Source organism: Vanessa cardui, chromosome 3 (genome assembly GCF_905220365.1).
Source record: "Vanessa cardui chromosome 3, ilVanCard2.1, whole genome shotgun sequence".
Lineage (NCBI taxonomy): Eukaryota > Metazoa > Arthropoda > Insecta > Lepidoptera > Nymphalidae > Vanessa > Vanessa cardui.
The window spans coordinates 15,816,876-15,832,270 of NC_061125.1; positions in this window are offsets into that span (position 1 = coordinate 15,816,876).

Sequence of the window (15,395 nt, forward strand, 5' to 3'; positions counted from 1 at the left end):
GGCCACCTGTTGGTAAGCGGTCACCGTCAACCATAGACAACGACGCTGTAAGAAATGTTAACTATTCCTTACATCGTCAATGTGCTACCAACCTTGGGAACTAAGATGTTATGTCCCTTGTGCCTGTAGTTACACTAGCCAGTGTGCCACTTACCCTTCAAACCGAAACACAACAATACGGAGTACTGTTATTCGGCGGTAGAATAACTGATAAGTGGGTGGTACCTACTCAGACGGGCTTGCACAAAGCCCTACCACCAAGGAAATAAGATATCTCAGTTCTTATAACTTACTAGGTGTCGCCCGCGGCTTCGATCGCGTTTTAGGCGGTTGATTGCTATGTTTCAGGAAAAATAAATAGCAATCGTTGCAGTTCAAATTTGGTTTACATCAAATTTCATCAAATTCGGTTCATTGGTTTGGTTGTGAAAGAGCGACATACAGAAAGACATACGGAGTTTTATCGCATTTATAATATTAGCATAGATTCATTGATCTTCTTTGATGAATTGAATAATTTTGACCTGCATTATCCTTAAGCTGTTTCGACTGTAATACAATTTCATTGGTACCAACTACCAACTATCACGTAATAATCAGTTATTAGTTATTTTTAAAAGTAATATTAAGTAAATATTTTATGGATATGACCATTTAATATAAAGGCCGATGTTAAAGATAATGTTTAATACATTGTTTCTTATATAGCTATAATGGTTCTTCCGGCGTAATCTGTGAAGTCTCTATTCTAATTTACTGATCATAGCCCGGCACATACATATGTAAACGTTGTATTGTATATTAAGCTCAAACATTACAAATTTTAATAAGATGTGAAATACTTTAAGTTTAAGAATAAAAAAATAAACAATAATTATTTATTGAAATGTATATCTAGTTAAAGAAAACTACTAAACATGTATCGATATAAATTTTATGACTTCCAAGGAACAACACTAACTCGACAACTAAGAAAGGAAAGAGAGTCATAAAATAACGTCGAGTTTACGACATCCGCGGCGTGCGGGAGGGGTCGGGGGTGTGGCTGCCGGGGGGCCGGGGAGGGGAGGAATTTCAGACTCATGATGCTATCTCGCCTCCGACCGTGATGCGGAGTTTTTGAACTTCGTAAAACCTAGATTCTAGCTTCACTCCCATCGCTGTTAATGTCGCGAAAGTGTGACAGGACGGAAACCGTTAACGAAACTTATTCGTCCTTTTGTTGAGTTTCATTTAAATGCGATAGAGACGCTAACGCACTCCACTCTTTCAAACGCTGAGGCTTCCTTTGTGCGTTCTGAAAGAATGTATTATGTTAATGTAATAAATGGCTTTCTTGCTTTCATTTTTAATTTAATATATATTGACAGAAGCAATAAAAACCATTACCTAGATATTAAGAATAATTTTTGAATATATTTACTGAAACACAACGATATTACACAATTTCGTTCTCACATTCATAAACGCTAGTAAAGTGATTATATCACGGAGCTACGTAAGTTCGATTCATTATTCAAAACATAACATAAACACGGAACGCTAAAGGCATTACTGAAAAGGATTGTAAATAATATATTCGAGTGTGTAACAGTGGCGCAACTGCATCGGGCCAAGGCCGAGCCGGCCGGTCAATATTACGTGGCGCGCTGAGGTGAGCCCGCTCGCGCCGCCCGCTCGCGCCGCCCGCCGCGCACCCGCACCTGCACCCAGCCGCCGCCGCCGCTCGCTGCGCCCGACTCAATGGACTCTTTCCCTTTTGTTCTAGAAGGGTGCTCAAACTTTTTTGTGTCTACGTATTATAAACAGCTCCGAGATACGGATTCATATGACGCTGTTTATCTTGACAATGGAAGCTAAAAGAAAAACATTTGTTTGTTCTTTGAGTACTTCTGGAAGTGGGCTACGTTTTTAACGTTTTGATAGTTTTGCATTGTGCACGTTACACGTACAATGCGTGCTGGGTTATGGCTTGCTTTGTAATGAACTAGGAGTCGCCTGTGGTTTCGCTCACGTTTTAGCGTGCTGGTTATCATATGTTAGGAAAAAAAGTAAACCGTGTCCTTTCTTTGAGTTCAAGTTTGCTTCATACGTATTTTCATCAAATTCAGTTAAACAGTTTGCTCGTGAAAGAACGACAGGCAGACAGAGTAACTTTCACATTTATATATTAATATAGATGTCGGGTGGCGGTAAGCTGTACGGTACGGTACTGTACGGTAAATAAATTAAATATGCTGGTTTTGTTAATACGTTATTTATAAATAATTAATACTGAAAGTGACATATTTGTATGCATTAGCAAGAAGACACCTCGTTTCGCACTACCGAGAATTTGTATTCGCCTTATATTTGCTTTTGTGGCTTCACTATGATGTTGTACGCGCTCCATATGTCTTGTGTCATAATCTGTTAATATTTCTGTTAATTTAACATACATTAACTTAATGTACTCTATTAGTACTTATTACGATTTAATACTTTTGTATGTTTAAGCTGTATTCACAATTTATTATAATGTTATAAACTTAAATTTGTTAAAAACAAATGAGCAGCGAGAGCGACAAAGGCACGTCACAATATTTTCGTCGGCGACACTTGGATGTTTCTGCAGTAAAATAATTGCGCAGAACGACACTTTTCCTTTGTGTTTAAATTTAAATTGTCTAAAGCCTGAAGGAGGAAATTCTTTGACATTTTTCTTTGCCTTACAAAGCCCGCGCTACAATTCTGAGCGCAGAGAATTCCCCTTTAAATATCTGACAATGACACACAAACACTATTTACCCACCGAGAGGTGGCTTTGATAAAGAAAATTATTAAATATACTGAACTTGGCATCGCTTATCACAATAAACTTACGTTAAAATATAAATATATTAAAGGATTTTTGCTTTTTTGCCGAGTTGGCCCAGTGGCTGGATTGTGAGAATCTCAACTTAAAATGAGGGTGAAATCGGGTTTTAACTTGTAAAATTTGAGTTTTGAAACGGTTTTGTAACGGTTGAAAGTCTGCCATATGGGTAACGAAACCGCACTGGACTGATGTGGCGTAGTCCAGCAGCGGGTTTTTTCATTTATTTTTAACCGACTTCAAAAAGGAGGAGGTTTTCAATTCACCTGTATTTTTTTATTTATTTGGATAATAGTCCACTGTACGATTATTAATAATTTACTATCGCAGCATATCACATGGTCAATTTCTATACCAACGTGGTTACGTGGTACCAAGGCGAATGTCATTATACAGGGTTATGTGGGATTATTACCAGCTGAAACTCCTACCATGGCCCTCTTCAAAACTGATGGGAGAGGCTGTGGCGGCTTGATACAATCGTAGTCGAATTCAAGTGTAGGTATGTAATATGAAATCCTGAGACTAGGACGAGGGATTTGTATTCAGTATTTTTTACAATAACTGAGATAGACTACACGTCGCCACGTGTATTGTTTACTGCTTATAAATTACTTCAGTTTATTTATTACTGAAATAAAGTAGGCGAAAATTACTGTCTATATATATAGTAATCAGAAATAAGTCTTTTATTAGCTGTGTTTGTGGTCTTGATGTGATTGAATGACAAGTCAATTATTTCAAATTATAATATAGCAAATGATATGTTTATAGTTGGTATATTTTTATACTAATTCTGACAAATAGGTATAAAGAACAAATAGATATATATAAAGAACCAATATTGATGACCTCAGTGGTCGAGTAGTGCGTACAGCGTTTAAATGGTATTTCGTCATTCCGAGGTCCCAGGTTCGATTTCCGGCCAAGTCGATGTAGAAAAAGTTAATTAGTTTTCTATGTTGTCTTGGGTCTGGGTGTTCGTGGTACCGTCGTTACTTCTGACTTCCATAACACAAGTGCTGTCCAATGTGATGTTGTCCAATCTTTATTTATTTAATATCAAATCAATGTCATAAAGAAAGAAGTTTAAATATTAAAAAACTTTATGATTAAATGGAGTCCTGTAGCGTTCAATAAATCGAATCAGTCTCTCTGTTCCGAGCGCAAAGTAGCTCTGTTGAGTTCAGAGAGAACTGCAGGACAAACTACATCAGAATTTCAAATCGCATTCACTTCACTCGCCGTCTTCCAGGCTATTTATTATGCATTTTAATTTCAAAGTACCGCTTTCGAGTGTAAATACAGTTCTATAAATTGTTGCAAAACATTGTGCATGTACACATATCGAGCTATTGACGAGTAACAAGTTTTTGAAAGATATGATACCTTACCTAGAGTATGCCTGACGTGCAAATAGAATTCCTGGCATAAATATTGGCACATTGAGATGCGTTATTTACATCAATGCCATCGTTAAAACAACAATACTGTGCTAGGACACAGTAATATAAATAATAATACTAATAATTTTATTAATTTCTTTCTTACGTACAAGTTTTAAAACGCCATAGTGGATTATATTGATATCTACATAAATTTAGGAAAATCAATTTTATTTTACTTGCGGTGTAAGCTACGTATTTTATTAATTGTAAGTGTGTCTGTTACACACGATAAACAAACAAAAAAATACAGACGAATTGATAACCTCCTCCTTTTTGAAGTCGGTTCAAAACAATTGAGGTGGTGAGTTTACTTAATAATGTAAAACAAATAAGATTATCGTCCCAGATAGTGTCCTGTTTGTAATTTATATGATTGTAAATAGACAATGCATAATTGCATATAAATTGCATCTCAGAAATTGTGTTTGGACGAGTCGGTTTGCGAGCGAGCTCGACCTCGTGATCAATATTAAGGCGCTCGGCTCGGCCATACTCGGTGATCACACAATGTAACAAGTAACTACAGCCGAGCTGTATTATTCACTATGTACTTGAAGGTTAGTCCCGTACACGGGATGTTTTCTTTCTTATGTAAGAGTATAAAACTAGTTTCCTTATACATATATTCCTTATATATTCCACTACATACTAACGGCACCCGGGATTTCATGCGCATTTGAATTCAACAAAAAAGTTAGTGTTCAGTTTGCAGATTTATAACTACGCGCTGACAGTATTTGGACGTTGCAATGTGCAAAATAAAAGAAGCCTAAGTTACTTTTTATTTCATCAGCTATCAGCAACTGAAAGTCTCATCAGATACGGTCCAGCCGCTCCAGATATTAACTGGAACAATACACACCTCATATTGTAAAAAAAAATTATTTCGGTGTATGTACAATGTATGTATTTAATAAAAGTGATTAATTTAATATTACAAACAGACACTCCAATTTTATTATATATATGTGGGCGGGCGGGTAAATAGAACATCTGATGGTAAGTTATCACCACTGCCCATAAACTACGGTAAAAAGAAATATTAATCATTCCTGGCTCACTCACACCATAAACCGGAAAACAATAAACTAATCATTGCTGTTTGGTCGAGCATATTATGACTTGGTTGTAACATCTCAACGTGCTTGCATAAAGCACTACGACCAAGTGAAGTAACCCGACTATGTATAGTCAAATGTAGGGTCTAATGTTTCGGTCTATAATTTTTGTTATATTTATTTTTAATAATCCGGATATATTGAAATATGCAACTGAAGAAAATGCGGATTTAATTTGCCTAATTATTTTTTCAAAACATGTATCTCAGTCATCCATTTTACATTTACATTTAATTTCATTCAATATTGACATCGGGGTGTGGCAAGCCCTTCAACGTTAAATTAATTATTTTTTAATAACTCTGTCGACTATACTCCTTATGCACACTAAGACATCCAACACTCAACACATGATGCCTATACTTAAAACATGAATTATTGTCATTTTAAGAACACCTTTAAAATATTTACGAACCTTATTTTTTTTTACAAATTTATAACCCGAAAAAGCTTCATTACATAAAATATAATTACAGAAGTATGTAACAAATTTTATAAAAACATTGTTAAGGTTAGGTTGGAACGTAAAAAAATATAAATTAAGCATAAAAATTCAGCACACTCGTAAAGTAAAACATTTCTTTATTCATTGTTAGACAAATTACCTAACGTAAAACGAAATGGTTTCAGAATAAGATTCCTCCTAAATAATTCTTATAACTTCTCTGTACTAAGATCCTTTGACAAACATTAGAGAATCATTTCAGTAAATAAACAATTGCTCAATTCAATTCAATTCATTTGACAATCAATATAATATGTATAAGATCGTCCATTATACAACGCAATGGGTTGTATATAATAACAATATATATAAGAGTGAGTAGATGTTATCTGACCTAGAAAGACGCCTCGATACTAAAAATATTCTATCATCTAAAGTAAATAACTTTATAGAGGCGATATCGTTTCGTTCGAATCATAACCGAACATCGCAGGTTCGAAGCTCAAAGTTTTCATGTGTTTAATATGTTTATATTTCATCTCGCGCTCAGCGGTGTCACATCGTGATTTCACCTACATATTTTAGATGACGCGCCGCCCCGTGTGGAGCGGAGCTGTGAAATAAGCTCAAACCTCGTTAAAAGGGGACGACACTTTCCCCGAAAGTAGGACATTTAGGTACTAGTTGTTACTACTAACTAAAACTCAAACTCAAATACCTTTATTCAATATAGAAGTATCACACTTACTTATTGATAGTCAAATAAAAATAAATACTACAGAAAATACTCTGACAAGAGAAGAGCCGGCGAAAGAAACTCAGCTTCCCATAAAAGCTAAACCATAAGTTAAGATAGAAATAAGCGATAATTTATGTTACCATAACTTAGTAGCGATAAATTAAACCAAATTCTTAGTGTACCTAGCCAGTGAGTTGCAACAAAGTGGATCGCATAAAAGCCTTTTACATGCAAGAATACTTATTATTATAAGTGCAATATTTAATGGTAATTGCTCAAACACAGTTGAAAACTATTAATTTAAAAACAGATCTAACGATATCACGTTATCATTACATAGTATAAAACGGAGTCGCTTCATCCCTTTGTATGATTAGATCTTTTAAACTACGCAACGGATTTCGATGTGGTTATTTAATTGATAGAATTATTCAAGAGGAATGTTTATATGTAGAATACATTCACAATACTGTAAAAAGGAGATTTCTAATGTGGTGTCGTAAATAAACATATTTTTTACGCTTACATTGCAAACGCTCGCTGAACCCTTCAACATAGACCAAAATAACGTACTACAGTATTGTACACGTTAAAAGGTCTACAAAAAAATTTGCGTTGATATGTGTCTATTTATAACACACAATTGCCTTTTGTTATCCTTTTCTTTGTACGGCTTATTTTCGAAGCGATTTAAAGCAAGTCAGCATTAATTCTTACCCAATAAAGTACTTCAAATACAGTTAGCATTTCAAATAGATAAATATAAATATAGCCTTGTGTGTCTTTACAGCATGTAATTAAAATTAATGTTTTCGGAGATATAACAAATTTAAAGTGCAGGGACATTTTGTTTGTCTAATGAGAAAAAGCTATGCACTTTGTATATATTAATGACAATCTGTAGTATATTTAGTATGAGTACTGAAACCGTCCGAAGCCGTGCGTGTCGCTAGTGTATTATATAATAAATACATAGATAATAAAAGGTAAGCATACGGTTCCCCTAGACATACAAACTTATATATTGTTTGAGCGTTGACTACCATACTTTAATACAGAAAATATTTTTGTAATCGAATAAGTAAACAATGTCGAAATCGGTAATAAACCTTAACGTACCACCTATTCAATCAAGAATAACTGTTAAGTAAATATGTATGATATACAACAGAACCCCATAACCAGTATACATAGGAACGCAGTACATAATGTACAGTAGATAAGACACGGGACGGGTTGTGGCGGTGCAAGGAGCACCAAGGCCGTGCTCCTCCGATCAATATCATAAGCGCTCTACGCGAACTTATAAATTTAGATTGCCGACGATTAAATATTGTATCCAGTTTTGTATTATTATTTTTAAAGAAAATTAAATTTATTTTTCATATATCTTGCAAATATATATTCAATTTGTTTCATTTAATTACCCTGTTAATGTTTCACTCTTTGTCTCAGTCCTGCCTTTTCTTTTGTGGTGAAGCTTCATATGTCACCACGCTTCCACTGCGGGTTTAATTTTAATTATATTTTTTTTTAAAAATTCGTCGACATTTTATCACTGAATTCTATTTTCAAATTGTAAATGAATCGGGAAGCCAACAATTTCTTTTTTCAAATCGTTTCATAAACGACGAACTTCTGATGTAATAACCATAAAAAATCGAGTAGGTACCTCCTTTTTTAAACCGGTTAACAAAAAGCATTGACATTGCATATTTAGCTTATTTTTAAAGTATCTAATAATTACATGAAAATTCAATGGTGATTGCTCGGGTTCAACCCTTTATTTTCGGTTTAGAATCATGTGTTCCTTTACCTACTCCAATTCTCTAAAACATGGCTCATCCCTTTTATTTTAAAAACCCAGACTTATATTATGTACCAAATGAATAATTATAATAATTTATCAATAGTAAAATAGTTTATGATAAATCTAAGTATCTGTCATGTATACAGAAAATTATTATTTGCACAAGTCGTGGTGTTATAATAAAAATGTGACGATATTTCAGAAAATATTTACCGTTTGGTCCTAGCGTTTTGCGAGCTGGGGTCATGACCTTTGGACACACAAATGGAGCTTTTTTAACTTCCCCTGGGACACTTTTCAATTTTCCGAGATAAAATACATCCTGTTACATACCGAACATATTCTCGTATGTTATCGGGCGCAGACAGACTGACATAACTTTTATAAATGTTGTTACTATTTATTTTAATAAAAAATATATACGGATTTTACGATTTCAATAAATAACTTTGACCGTGAATTGGAATAATATCAATCGAGGTCTGAAGTAATCTGTCCTATTCATTATATATTCATGAGTAAATTATCTTCTGAATATCGGCGTTGCGTGATTTATGCCGGAACTTTTTTGAAACTGGGTAGCATCAGATTTGACTTGATTAATTTGGGTTTATTAGGAATATATAATGTTAGTAATAACTAATGATTTTGTTGTATATGTATCTCTCTCATATTGTTTGTCTCATCATAGTATCATGTCTCATCTCATTGTTTTTATATTGGATATTTTTTGATATTACGGCAGAAGGCTTTGTTAATATATCGTCTCTATTAACAGAATATACTGATTATTTCTACACCGGGACTCTGTAGAAATACAGTGTAATAATAAATAATCAATATAAAATAACTAAACATGACTAAGAACTCAATAGTGATTATAAAGAGTTAACAATTAATTTTAGCCTTAAATAACTTCTCTTCAGCAGGTCGGTTTTGAGAGTCCTTTGTCCAGCTGTGGACTATCTATAGCTATGTCAATAAGGAGAAATTGCGTTTAAATTAAGCTGTTAATTAAGTTACTAGTCTACAGAACACAGCAACAATTTTACCTTGTTATTCGGAAAACAAAAATGATGAAAGGTCCTTCGAAAACGAAACCGGAAACTAACATTAGGATAGGAACGACGCACATATTAAAGCTTAATTAAAATAATTGTTTTACAATATTTTTATTACTGTTTCTATTGAAATTGAGGATCAACCGCTTCATGGAACATTGAAATGAATATTCATGCTCATGTAATATTTGATCTACAATGTTAATCCTGTTAAACAGCTTCTGCGCCTCTTAGAGCGTGCTAATTAAATGTCAGCCATTAAATAACTCGGCACCTTCGTAAATATAAATTCACCAGATATTAACCTTCCGATATCAATTTGCAGGTAACAAATTGAAAAGCGGGTACGTGGGCCGAAGTAAACCAATTTGGCCGTGGGGGGGTGCGGGGGTGCGGGGCGGGGCGTGCCGTGACCCGACATTGACCGAGTGCGTCATTCACGGCTGCACGCATGGCATATGCGATTCATGCACCGCCGGGCTTCCTCATTGATCGCTATCGGTTTGCGCTTCACTGATACATTGCGCCCGGTCTCGGCTGCGACGGATTACATGCTCCCCATTGTACTTGCTCACACGTCATTTCAATCAGTAATACATATGTTATATAATATTACCTTTAAACATATCAATCGTTCTGATTTTTTACTCTACTACATATTTTGGTGGTAGGGCTCAGTGCAAGCCCTCTAGGTTGGTACCAGCCACGCATCTTATGTTCTAGCAAGAAACAACAATAGTCAGAATTATTATGTTCCGATTTGAAGGGTTAGCCAGTGTAACTACAGGCACAAGGGACATAACGTCTTAGTTTCCAGGGTCGATCGTATGGTTTTGTAAGTCCTTAGCATCAGGTGGCAAGTTTAATGTAATTTATTTTAGGTTCAATCAATGTTTCTTATCGAATTTGTAGAGAAACGCCTTTTTATTCTGGGGTTTTTATTATTTTAAAATGCTTGTGTTACAATATGCCTAATATATATTCTATTGAATATACTTAATCTAACGTAATAATAATAAACGTAGTAATGTCGACGTGCAGCTTAAACTTTAATACATAGTGACATGAAATTCGGGAGAGGTTGTCGTTTCCTAATTAAAAGGCGCTCTAGGAATCGACTTTGCGGTATTTTGACTTTAAGGGGCGCTGCACCACTTAATCCCTAACATAATCTAACCCAAGACGTCAATCATCTTCGCTCATGATAGATAAATTGGATAACATACGTTATTATATAATTAACCAAACTTCTCGAACTGAAAACGCTTAATCCATTCACATCCTTACGTAGATATATTTTTGATTCGAATAAATGCTAAATACAAAAAAGTAACAAAATATTTAAAGTGTTTTTTTGAATTCTAAATTACAAGATTTCCAAAAATAGAGTCAATTATTTAAAGTAAAAGTAAAATAACAGCCTGTAAATTCCCCGCTGCTGGGATAAGGCTTCCTCTTCCAGTTTGCAACATATTCCACCACGCTGTTCCAATGCGGGTTGGTGTGTGTGTTTTTTTTTCACATGTGGACGAATTTCGATGAAATTAGACACAAACAGTTTTCCTTCACCGCCGAGCACGAGATGAATTATAAACACAAATTAAGCACATATATATAGTGGTTCTTTGCCTGGGTTTGTACCCGCAATCATCGGTTAAGATGCACGCGTTCTAACCACTGGGACATCTCAGCTCAAGTTTAAAGTACCTACATAAATTTCAGCCAGGAAAATACCTCTCCCATTTGACATTCTTTTTTTCTCAAACGGTAGTAAAATTAGTATTTGTTTGAGTCGAACAAATATAAAATTACTTATCCGTTCAGAAATGAATTGGTCATATCTTTTAATAGTTCAATCAGGCGCATGTTAATATACCATAGCATTTCTTATTGTGCCTAATGTGTATTCATTTTCTTTAGCCGTCGTTTTGTTACGGCACATGTACTGAATGCTTCGTTAATTTGGTGGTCGGAAAGCCGGATCTAATAATCTGGCTTTGTAAACTAGCCTGCGTCAATTTGTCGCTTATAATGAAACACAATAAGTAAGTCATAGTCGTGGACTATGTAATAACAGTGTAATGACAGCGTATGTCGCATTTATTAAGCCACTCGTGACAACTTGCAATAATCTTATTAGGAATACGCAGTGCCGCAGTACTGCTGTTTGCCGCATCCATGCAGATGTTTCTCTTATGCTATATTTAATTTTACTTAAACCTGTCACCGAGTATTGAAACCAAATAAATATCAATTATTATATTCTTAATATAACACAATACAGATATTTATATAATTAGTATTTTGTATACATTTAAGATAGAACACAAAAATATATGTTTGTGTTATATTAGATTTGTATATTTTGTATTATTGTTATTTTATACGACAGACATACGATATACAGATAAACAAAAAATATATCATGTAACATTATACATGTTATCGATAACAAAGTTTGCTAGGAGAATTTCTGTCAGCGATTGTTTACAACAGAAAATATATGTTTTTTGTGTTTTTAATAGCAAATGTTCTTGAGCTCTGTCAACAAATAGTTTAGTTATGTTTTTTTTATACTTTACCATGGAATCCTAAAAATATACAACCTTTGTCGATTTTTTCCTTCACAAACGAATATTAAAATTTATGATATTCTTTTGTTAAACGTTTTACGAATACGCCGAACGTGAGTTGGATGAAAATTGTCATAAATAGAAATAACGAAAGCCTCATCGAAGGCACTCGAGAGCGCTCCATCAGACGAATTGACATTATTGAAGAGCGGCCATAAAATTAAACGCGCTCGAATCGCTAGGAAAACGTTCATTTCTTTTATTTCTATCGGTTTATTTCCCCCGCCTCGGAAAATAAACTTAGTGCCGCACAATTTATGTCGATTGCGAGAAACGTTGGCCTGTGCTGTTTTCTTAGCGGCCGGAGACCGGAGTGCACTAAAGGCTGAGCCGTCACTCGGAAATGTGTTAACAGAAAACTTCCTTGATTTATTGATTTTCAGACTCAAACTCAAATTCCTTTATTCAATGTTGTAGCATTACACTTACTTATTGATCGTCAAATTAAACACTACCACCTGAAAAGTAAACACCCTGACCTGAGAAGAAACTCAGCGGGTCTTATTTTTGACAAATTAATTAAATACATATAATATGAACTCACTATGATGTATCTATAAAATATATAAAGGGTGATTTCTCGACGATGACAATGACTCTCAATGCATGGCTTAAAATAAAGCTTTGAGATTTGGTCAGCACACGACCCCATTTGTCTTCTAGTCCATCCGATCGTACCGTTCAACGTTTAATATGCTTTTAAACACCCAAAATTATATCCTGTATATATTTATATATATTTTGTGTTTATGTTTGGTAAATTGCTTCAGTATATTTATTGAGGCCCGGAGTTTTGTATCGCATGACCTTCGCATTATATACTTTTGAATAACTTGTATTAATACCCGGCTAAGGGACGGCTACAATTAAACAAAGCAACACTTGGAATCGCGATAGCATTATTACGTTTACAGTTTCGCGGAACAATAAAATTGAAAATTACATACTTAACGATATTCATTTGCCGTCCGGGATTTCCATGGCAAGTAACACAAAGGAACTCGGTGGATTTTTATTAAAATTCCCCCGGCACGCGAGCGGCCGCACCGAGTTTCAAGTAATACGTGTATTTATTTTTATTTGACTTTAAGAACTTATGTGGAAATGTACATTCATAACTCATTCCCGGGAAAACTTTCGTATGCCTCGAACGTTGGAGCACAATTAATGTTTCCTTCGCCTTATATTCATACATTTCTCGTTATGTACTCTAGCGAACAACGGACTACATTTATTTTATCTAACTTAAACTAATACGAAGCTATGCAAGTTACAAAACTAGAAAAGCTTTTCATAATAAACAAATTATATAATAACAATAAGTATAACACATGAATAAACGCAAGGTGCACGCATAAGGCCTTATAGGGAAAATTGCTTGATCGACAGGATTAAATCAATAATTTTCAGCGACGTGCATATGAGCAAGACCAGGGGTAGCAGCTTGTTAATGGTGAATGAATGTGAGCCAATCATGAGAGGTGATCCTGCAAAGGTTGCGACCTTGCAGTAACAGGCGACGTCGGCGCGGCCGGTGATGGCGCCGCGTGTCACCGCCGCCGCTCAGGAAGTTGGAATGAACAATTTATTGTTATACGGTGCTTAATATAGCGTTCCGTGCCCTTGGGGATGTAATTACGGTCAATAAACAAATGCAACCATTTTAAACACACCGTTTGTCATGCCGAATGATTATTTCCAACTTTATTGTCCTACATTTACTATCTATCCGGCAACCCTAATTGGTATAAGTAATGACCCAAAACATCACAGGAACTGATTATATATTTACCTATTATTAATTTAATACTCGCATTTTTCTTTCGCAGTCAGAACTCGTGACTCATAATCGATGATTGCGGGTGCGCTACTGAATTTTCATTTGGTTCATTTGTTTTTATAAATTATTCATCTCACGCGAGGCGGCGAAGGAAAACATCGCGAGGAAACGTACATTTATCGCATGAAGCTGCCATATGTGATTTGTATCCCCTAATATGCATTGAAGCGGCGTCGTGGAATAAATTCCAAATATCATGAGAAGAGATCGTGGACGACGTACACGCGTCATACAAACAAAAATGTGGTAAAGAGCGGCCACGTAGATGGAGCCTGAAGGCGTAAAGCTGTCAACAGTGCGTCACACGCGATAGTCGTGATGGCAGAACTCATTCTACTTTTGAATGAATCTTCCCCAAGGCGCCCCAATAGATGTCACATCAAAATACATTAGATCAGTAACTTAATTTTTACACATGGCATTTTTACTAACCGCTATGTCAGCCCAGATCCTAAAAAATGAGTTACAATGAATATTCAACTCACCCTTCAAAGTGCAACAGAGCGTTAGACAATATTTTGTAAAGTGCGGTTGTAGTGAGTGAATGGTACTCGGGCTGATAAGTCTTTTTTACATTTTGAATAAATTGGATTGTAAAATACACTTATATAGGACGCGGCTTAGCGTTTGTTCTTGTAGGAAGCCCTACATTGGTTAAATATGTGGCGCCTTATGGTCTGCTGCCACTGACATTTTGCCAATTTCGCTTCTATACCACTGCTATCGATTCAGATTTAACCCAACATTTTCATAGAATAGATTTTAAATACGATTGTATTCTCCTATTCAATAATACAATATTTTCCGTTAATAATTTAAAAATTGCCAGGTAATTATTAATTAATAATTTGAAAATTTATGTTAAATCGAGGATAAGAAATGTTTTATTCTTTGTTTTTGTGTTAAAAAAATAAAAATAAATTTTGAATCTTTGTTTATAACCTTCATTTATTATTAAATAACGCGTACATAATGTTCTGTTGTTCCCGTAAGGGTATGGAACTAAAAAAATGCAACCTTACATAAAGATATCGATAAGTGACTGTTAATAACCTTAAACGGTTAAAACCTTATTGTTGCGTTTAGTAATTGGTCAAATTAGGAAGAAAAATGAAAAACGACATTACAATTAATAAGTTTGTTTGTTTAAATACATCCGTACATCATGATAGTATGTGCTGATTGTAAAATAAAGTTGTAGTCCGTTATTTCTTTAAGTGAGACACTTACAGAAGGAATGTAAATGTTTGTAATTACGAGTTACGTTCAGCAATAATAATATCACACACAAAGTTCTTATTAATTTCATGTTATTATTAATTGGTTACTGTTACCTGAAAATTTTTCGATGACTTTCATCTTTAGATATGATCGAACGCATCTTTTAAACCAGTCATGGCCAGTATGCCTTGAAACACAGTCTATACAAGTTAGCCTGTCGTTAAAA